Raw genomic sequence first — 9,682 nt, forward strand, 5'->3', positions numbered from 1 at the left:
ATACTGGACTCACCCAAGCACTATCAAAAATTGGGTAGATCACCATTTAAGGATCTGCTCAAGTAAAACCTCACTCATAGCTGGATTGAGTCTTCTCTAAGCCTCTATAGATGGCTTGCTTTCTTCCTCCAATAAAATTTTATGCATGACTGTTGAAGGACTTATTCCTCTAATATCTGCTAATGTCCACCCAATGGCCAATTTATGAACCCGTAAAATCCTCAACAATTTCTCCAATTCAATTTTTGAGAGGTCAGTTGAAACAATTACAGGTAAAGTCTCATTCTCGCCAAAGTATGCATAACAAAAACGATCCACAAGAGCCTTTAATTCCAATTGCGGTGGCTGCTGAATAGATGATAATGGTCGTTAGGGTTCCTCTGCCAGCTTTTTAAACTTCTTCCTGTACGGTTGGTAAGAGTTAATCCAATTTACATATTCTCTCATCTCGACATCATCATCTTCTTTCTCACCACCTATCAACACCGCCTCTAAGGCATCACTACTCACCCTTCTTTTTGAGACTGCTTTATCTATCACATCCACACTATAGCAACTGTCAGTATCCCTTAGATACGTCATTGCCTTGAAGACATTGAATACCACCTCATCTCCTTGAACCCGAAGCTTCAATTCACCCTTCTGAACATCAATGAGAGCTTGGCCTATGGCTAGGAATGGTCTTCCAAGAATGATAGGCATGTCTACATCCTCCTCCATATCAAGAACAATAAAATCAGCAGGAAAAATAAACTTATCCACATTCACAAGAACATCTTCAATGACACCATGTGGATGCTTCACCGATCGATCTACCAACTGTAGAGTAACTGTTGTCGGTCTTGCTTCACCCAAACCAAGTCTTCTGAACACAGATAACGGCATCAGATTAATACTGACCCCCAAATCACTTAAGGCATGCTTACACTCAAATTTTCCAATTGTGCAAGGTATAGTAAAGCTCCCCAAATCTCTCAACTTTTGGGGAAGCTTCCTTTGCAATATTGCACTACAATCTTTAGTGAGTGCCATAGTTTCATAGTCTTCGATCTTTCTTTTCTTAGACAAAATCTCTTTCATGAATTTTACATAACTGGGCATCTTCTCCAAAGCCTCAGCAAAAGGAATATTGATGTGCATCTTTTTTAACACCTCTAAAAACTTAGAAAATTGTCTATCAAGAGTAGTTTTTCTAAGCCTCTGAGGATATGGAACTCTGGCTGGCTGGTCAACAACAACTGGAGGAGTCTTCTCTGTGCTCTTGTGATCTTCAGTAACCCCTTGCTCAACTGTATTAGACTTTTCACCCAAATCTTCATCCTGAACCACTGATTGTTGTACACTAGATTGCTCAATTTGTTTACCACTCCTCAGAGTAATTGCCTGACATTACTCCTTAGGATTAACTTCAGTGTTGCTAGGAAAGTTTCCCTGAGGTCTATTATTCAGCATAATGGCCAACTGCCCCACTTGTGTTTCAAGATTTCTGAAAGATGATCTGGTCTCAGTCATGAACTGAGTTTGAGTGTTGGTAAGAGTCAACAATGCATCTTGTAATTCATTAGGTCTGTCTGGTGGAGCTTGTGGCCTAGGATTTTGTGATGAAGAGGCTTGATTCATTGGTTGTTGAGACATATTTTGTTGATACTGACCTTGAAACTAAGATTGCTGACCCTGATTGCTTCTCCAAGAAAAGTTGGAGTGATTTCTCCAGCCAGCATTGTAGGTGTTGGAGAATGGATTCTTGAATGGCCTCTGAAAATTTCCCACAGCTTGAACCTGACCTTGGTCCATAGGAATGTTATTATTATTACTAGCAGGACATTGATCAAAAGAGTGAGAACCACCACAAATTTCACACCTAGCTACCATCTGAATCGCATTAGTAGACATAGTATTTTGCTGCAATTGTTTTGTCAATGAGGCCACTTGTGCTGTCAGAGCAATAATTGCATCATGTTCATGTACCACAGCTTCCTTTCAAACCCCAGATGACCTCTCATCAGACCATTGATGATTTTTTGTGGCCATGTCCTCTAACAATTCATAAGCTTCATTAGCACTCTTACTCATGAATGCCCCACCATCTGCAACATCAATAATTGTTCTTGTTGTACCACACAGCCCGTTGTATAAATTGTGGACCAACATCCACTTTTCTATACCATGACGAGGACATTTTCTCAATAGCTCCTTGAACCTTTCCCATGAGTCATACAAAGATTCACCAATTAACTGATAAAAATTATTAATCTCCCCCCTCAATTTAACAGCTTTTGATGGAGGGAAGTACTTGGGAAGGAATTTCAAAGCCAAATCCTCCCAAGTATTTATTGAATTGGATTGAAGGGAGTTCAACCAACTCTTATCTCTTTCCTGCAATGAAAATGGGAAGAGCCTTAACTTGATTGCATCGTCGCTCACTCCATTATACTTGAAGGTATCACACAATTCCAAGAAATTTGCCAAGTGCATATGGGGGTCTTCAGATGGCAAACCACCAAATTGGATAGTGGACAAAATTATTGGCCTCCACAACTGGTGGTATTATACAGTTTTGTACTCCTGTAACAGTGGGCAGTACATAGTCTCTCAGCCTCCTTGCCGCAGGATGTGGAGTCTGACCTTGAACAACCTCAGGCACCTCCTTATTCGCGTCATTTTGTGCCATCTCCACAGTCTCACGAGCCAACCTCTTATTTTTTCTGTTTTGTTTGCAAACCTTCTCAATTTTAAGATTAATAAGAACAAGACTATCTGCTCCTCTTTTGCTATGCATATAACCAAAGTACCTAAATTTGACAAAGAAATGCAGCTGAAATGGGTTAGAAACAATACAGGAACAACCAAATTAGAAATAAAATTAATTAGACTGATATTGATAGTTTTCAATTCACAGCAACGGCGCCAAAAACTTTTTGCGAAATTTATTGCTACGTAAGTGCACGTATCGCAAATTAGTAATAATCTTGGTAAAACCAAGTATCATCCTCAAGGACTGAATCACCAATTACCAATCAATTAATCTTTTGTTTCTATTTGGTCAATTAAACTTTGATTCTTGTAATAATGCAATGGAAAATATAAATTGCAGAAAAAATAATTAAGAACTCAATAAAAACAATAAGTATCTATAAAAACCTTGAATTTAAATAATAAGAGTGTAATTTGGGCATTTAATCTCATCAACTATCCTCCTTATTAATCCCGAATACAAGTTACCAATTTCTTCTTCTTTCTTCCTATTTCAATTAACGAGTTGACAAAAGCAGCTTATAATCATGTTATGAATTATAAACTCAACCTAAGTGAAAATTTCCTATATTTCTATGGTAAATTTAATCACAAAGGCAACATTAATCAATACAACCCAAAAGAGAGTTGCACAACTAATCTAGATACTCTCGTTCAAAATTATAAGTGATCTTATGGGTCAATAGGTCCCTCAAGGACTAGAATCAAACATGATCTGATGGGGTTGACAGGTCTAAAGTGACCAGTCCCTTGTTGAAAGAAATTTTTAGAATTTAGTGAAACTTAAGCAATTAAATTCATTCAGTCATCATAAGCACCAAGTTTGTTACATAGATAATTAAAAAATAATACACTTGCAAATTAAAATTTGTGCCACTGCTGAATAGCTTCACTGATAGTATTGGTGGAGGTGTTCGCCATTGCAGTAGTTTTTTATTAGTTCACCATTCAGTCGAGCTATCTTGTATGACCCTAGTGGTTTCACCTCCTCCACAAGGTATGACCCTTCCCAATTAGGTCCTAGTACCCCTGTTGCAATGTCCTTTGTATTTAGGAACACTCTCCTGAGTACTAAGTCTCCAACATGGAATTTTTTATCTTTCACACTGGAGTTGAAGTATCTGGCCACTTGTCGCTGGTGTGCTGTTACTCTGAGACTTGCCTTTTCTCATCTTTCTTCGATTACATCGAGTGACTCTTCTATTAGGTAATGGTTCCTCTCTTGATCGTATGTCTCTCGTCTATGTGATGGAGGAACGAGTTCAACTGGAAACATGGCTTCATACCCAAATGCCAAAGAGAATGGTGTATGGACTGTTGTTGTTTGAGTCGTTGTTTGATGTGACCATAGGACCCCCGGTAGTATTTTTGGCCAGTCTCCTTTGGCTTGTTCAAGGCATTTATTTAGAGTGTCTTTGATAGTCTTGTTCACTGCTTCTACTTGACAATTGACTTGGGGTGTGCTACCGAGGAAAAACTCTTTGTGATTCCATGCCTGTGAACATATCACTATGGAATTAAGTCCCATCGTCTGTGACTATCTTCTTCACTAGACCAAATCGACATATGATATTCTTCAACACAAATTCTAAGACTTTCTTTGAGGTGATGGTGGCAAAAGATTCTGCTTCAGTCCATTTGGTGAAGTAGTCTACAGCTACAACAACAAATTAGACTCCTCCCCTTCCAGTGGCTTGCTTCCCGATCAGGTCAACTCCCCATACACCAAAGGACCAAGGGCTTTGCATTTGTGTTAATTCATTGGGTGTCGCCCAGGGTATCTTGAAGAACATTTGACACTTGCGGCATCTTCTGACATACTCCATCGAGTCTTCGTTCATCGTCGGCCAAAAGTATCCTTGCATTAGGATTTTCATTGATAGGTTCTACCCCCTAGCGTGATCTCCCCAAAACCCCTCATTTACCTCGATCATTAAAAGCTTTGACTGGTGTGGTGTAACACACCTTAGCAGTGGTAGGGAGTACGCTTGTCAGTACAGGACCCCTTCGACTATCATATATCGTGCAACTTGTCTCACCAACTTCCTTTTGTTGGTTGAGATAGTTAATAATAGGGCTTATCCATGTATCTCCTAACTCAACAGGTAGTGCCTCTTGCTCAGTTATGCTTCTGTCCACCAAGTATTCGTTGGGAACGACATTCAGGGTGTCCGTGTTTTTGGCACTGGCAAGTTTGGCTAAGGTATCAGTATTTTCATTCTGTTCCCTCGGGACTTATGTAATCGAGTATCTCTTGAACTGTGCCAACAATTCATTCACCTTGTTTAGGTATTTCACCATCCTAAGTCCCTTGTCCTGATACTCCCCCAGTACCTGATACACTACCAGTTGAGAATCGTTGAATATCTCTAGGGATTGTGCGTGCACATCCTAAGATAAGCGTAATCCTACTAGCAATCCCTCACACTCAGCCTCGTTGTTTGAAGCATTGAATACAAATATGAGAGTGCAGTGGATTCGATGATTCTCTAGAGTGATTAGTATGATTCATGCGCCTGAGTTGTGCTTATTGGATGCTTCGTCAACATATAGCTTCCATACGGAAGTATCTCCTTCCTTCTCGGTATCTCCATTATCTAATTGGAAGGAAGAGTCTTCAAGGTTGGTGCCCCTGGCTATGAAGTCCACCAACTCTTGTCCTTTTCTCATAGTCCTCATATTATAAGTGATATCAAACTATCCTAACTCCACAACCCCTTTGAGTAGCCGTCCCGAGGCCTCTGGTTTTAGATGAACTTGTCATAGCGGTTGACCAGTTAGGACTTGGATCAAGTGAGCTTGGAATTATGGACGCAACTTTTGAGCGGGATACCTAGACTCCACACCTACTAGCCTTTTACAAATATAGGACACAGGGTGTTGTACCCTATTCTCTTCTTTCACCAAAGCAGTGTTGATTGCATGCACGATGATTGCAAGATAGACGAATAGCACTTTACGGTCTATTGGCTTTGCTAGGATGGGAGGTTGAGCGATATGTTCCTTCAAGGCTTGGAAAGATTTCTCACATTCCTCGGTCCATTTGATCTTCTCGCTGCCCCTGATTAAGTTAAAGGAAGGGACACATTTTTCTGTAAACTTCAATATGAACCTACTAAGGGAAGCTATTCTCCCTGTTAAGCATTGCGCTTCTTTGTTTGTGGTAGGTGACTTCATGTCAATCAATGCTTTGATATTCTTGGGGTTAGCCTCGATTCCACATGAATTGACTATGTATCTGAGAAACTTACTAGAACCAACTCCAAACAAGCATTCCTCCAAGTATTGAACATGCCCTCCAGCTTCTTTGGACTTGACCAACATGTCATCGACATATACCTCCATATTTTTTCCATTCAAGTCTCAAAACATGTCGTTCACTGAACACTGGTAGGTGGCTCCTCTGTTTTTCAAGCCGAATGGCATTACCTTATAACAGTATAATCCCTTGTTTGTCCGGAAGCTGGTATGTTCCTCTTCGGGAGGGTGCATACTTATCTGATTATACCCAGAATATTTATCCATGAATGAGAGTACTTCATGTTCTGTAGTTGCATTGACCATTTGGTCTATTCTGGGTAGAGGCAAGCAGTCTTTGGGGCAGACCTTGTTCAGATCTGTGAAGTCCACACATGTCCTCCACTTCCCGTTTGGTTTTGGAACCAACACAAGGTTTGATACCTAGTCTGGGTAGTAGGCCTCCCTTATAAAATTGTTTTCCTTGAGCCGCTCGACCTCCCCCTTCAGGGCTTAAGATCGGTCTTTGTCAAGCATTCTCCTCTTTTGTTGCATAGGTGGGTAGTATTTGTTCACATTGAGGACATGGCTTATCACGGACAGAGAAATTCCAACCATGTCCTTATGTGACTAGGTAAAGACATCCTGGTTCTTCTTCAAAAATTCTACCAACCATGCCTAATTTCTACATTTAGTTCCTTCCCGACTTTGATTACTCTAGTCGGGTCCTCCTCATCTAGTAGGACTTCATCAAGATCTTTGACTGGTCCTACCCCCATGACGTCATCCCCAAAGATAGGATCGATGTCATATGCCTCGCTTTGGGAAACTTGTTACAATAACAAATGTTTGTTAAAAGGAGGCCCCGACTACAGTAGAATGTTTTCTTCAACATTAATGTAACATCCCAAATTCCCTAATATGGTTTAGTGCCTGAATTAGGGGGCTGGGAAGCAATAACTGTGTTAATTATGTGTTAGTATAGTATGAGCATGTTATTATGTGAATTATATTATAATATGATTATGCTTGCCTATTTAGAATTATTAAGTGTGTACGGGGCTCACTTCTTATAAGAAGGGCATTTAAGTAATTTAACCCGTTCAGGGTATAAATGCAAATATGTGTTTGTGTGATTGAGACCACATTATTATGTGGATATATTTGGATTACTCGATGTGAGGTGATCCAGATGAGCAAGTTAGCGGAAAGGTCACATCGTGGTTTAATACCCGGCTCGAGGTGAACTTGGGGGCACTTTAGTAATTTAATACATTGCTGGGATTTAGTGGGTAATGGGAAATTATGTGGTAATCATGTGAGAATATTGGAAGTAACGGGAATTATAGGGCATAAATTGTGACTAGCGGGGTATGAGACAATGGACAAAAGTGCCCTTGGGGGCATGTGATGAATAGACTAAGGGCAAAGGGACAATTTGGTCATTTCTGTCCAAGTATATGACTTGGTGGGCTAGGAACTTCTCAGATGGTTTAGGAAACTAAAGGAAAAGAAAATTCTCAGCAGCTCACTCCTTCTCTCTCTCGTTTTATTCTCAATCTCTTGGAGCTTTGGTAGGTTGAGTCAAATTGAAGGGGTGTTGGCTTGGAAGTGAGGCTTGAAGCTAGGGATTTGTTGGGAGCAGATTAAAGCTTGAGTCATACAGTTGAGGTAAGGGTTTTAATTTGAATTCTTGATGATAGTTATGTTTCTTTGTTGAGAGCTTTGGTGGTTTCATGTATGTGAGTTGGGAGATTGAAGTTTGGGAGTCTTGGTGAGTTCTTGGTCATGTATTAGTTAATTTTGTTGCTGGAAGGAAGTTATATTGATTAGGGAAGTTGAATTGAGGGTTAAGTTTTATTTGGGGTGATTATGTTTGGGTTCGGTTAAGGATAAAACCCAGAAATTCTGGGTTTGAAGGGCTGGGTCGCGACTCTATTATTTGTGTGCCGCGGCCCTCTAGGGAAAAATGGGAGCCAGGTTGGCTCAGTGGCAAGGGCGGGCCGCGACGCCACAGAGGTTAGGCCGTGGTGAATTTCAGATGGCTGGGGAGGCTGAGCCTTTGATAAGGGGTGAGTCGCGGCATGGGAGCATGGGGCCACAGCCCTCAAGGGGATTTTTGTCCCTGAGAAGGTTTTTAGTTTGGGAACTTAACCTTTTGGGCTCAAGATCGATTCTACTTCCGTTTTGGGTGGAATTCGACATCCCGAAGGCTAGGACTTGGGCTGGAAGCTTTTATTCTCTTGTTGTGATGGAATTCCTTATCATGGTTATGACTAGGTTAACGCTAAGGGCTCGGATCAGGGATCGTACTCATGGATCATCGTTAATAACTTGCATTTGGACCGAAGGTAAGAAAACTGCACCTAGTATGTTAATGTGTGATTAGGGCCTGGCTCGATGGTTAAATATAGACATGTTTAAGGCTTTGGCCCTGTTAATGAGCATGATTATAATTATGTTTGTGAGTGTCTGGTTAAGCACACTGAAATGCGCATGATTATGATTATGCCTATATATGTTATTTAAGTGTATTATAATACATTGTGTATGTATGTATGTATGATAAATGAAATATGTAATTGTCTTTTGTAACTAGAGAGCTCGGTTTATAAACTAGGGGATTATTAAGATGTTAGTTGGGATTGACTTATTAGTCGAGGGTACATTGGATTCTGAGAGACTCGTCTTATAAGCTGAGAGTCTTAAAGTTTGGACTTATAAGTCGGGGGCTTGTGAGGCTCGATTTATGAGTCGAGGATCAATAGGACTCAGCTTATAAGTTGAGAATTGCATTATGCATGTGGAGTGCGGGCCACCATGGCTGGGCCACCCTGGGAGTGCAACACGCACTTGACTGGCTTGGATGCCAAACAAATTGAAAGAAAGTGTGACACGCACCTGTGTGACTCTATGGTTGCTAATTTGTATAACAAATACACCAGATTCAGTTATTACTGTTTGGCAGATATATTACTCTGTGAATTGTTTAATATGTTTTATTGCTGAGTCTTTTGGCTCACGGGTGCTTTATGGTGCAGGTAAAGGTAAAGAGAAGCTCAACCAGCCATGAGTCAGAGGGCGATAGTAGTGACATGTACATATACAGTCTGCTTGACCACCACGACCGATATTCTTAAGGAAGCTTGGGTCGAACCCACCTTTTGCCGCCTAGGTTGGCCTATTATGTAATTTGGATGTTGTAACCAGTTTTTAATCTAATGTTTTCGGGATCCCGTGCAAAGAACATATTTTTGGGTTTAATGAAATGGTTATGACTTGATCAAAATTTTAAATACCTAAACCTTTTGTAGCTTAATCACATGTTTAGTCCAAATGACTTGTTTAGCAAGTCCATAACTGATTTTAAACACACTTGGTAATGGACCCTAATTAGCAGGGCGTTACAGCTAACTTCCATGTTGACAGCCTCATAAGTTCCTTCATTCCTTTTGCAACAGGTCACCACCATGTTGTTTACACATGGTCCTTTCTTTACTTTGACCACCGACGCATTGTAGCATTCCCGTGCCTCCCTTTGGTTAGCATGTATGCATCCTTGCCCTGCGCTTGTGGGAAACTTCAGAGACATATGCCAGATAGACATTGCTGTGTGTAATGCCATCAGGAGAGGTCTCCCGAGCACTATGTCTTAAGTCGATGAGCAGTCTACCACCAGGAACTCTGTCAT

At 40.7% G+C, this 9,682-nt stretch overlaps 1 non-coding gene across 1 annotated transcript; it reads left to right on the plus strand.

Annotated features, from left to right (window-relative positions):
- Positions 1–2,161: 2,161 nt before the first annotated feature.
- Positions 2,162–2,268, plus strand: LOC133813508 (small nucleolar RNA R71). The gene has a single exon (XR_009884517.1). It is a non-coding gene; the product is annotated as a small nucleolar RNA R71 (small nucleolar RNA).
- The last annotated feature ends 7,414 nt before the right edge of the window (positions 2,269–9,682 follow it).

Source organism: Humulus lupulus, chromosome 1 (assembly GCF_963169125.1).
Source record: "Humulus lupulus chromosome 1, drHumLupu1.1, whole genome shotgun sequence".
In the NCBI taxonomy this organism is placed as follows: domain Eukaryota; kingdom Viridiplantae; phylum Streptophyta; class Magnoliopsida; order Rosales; family Cannabaceae; genus Humulus; species Humulus lupulus.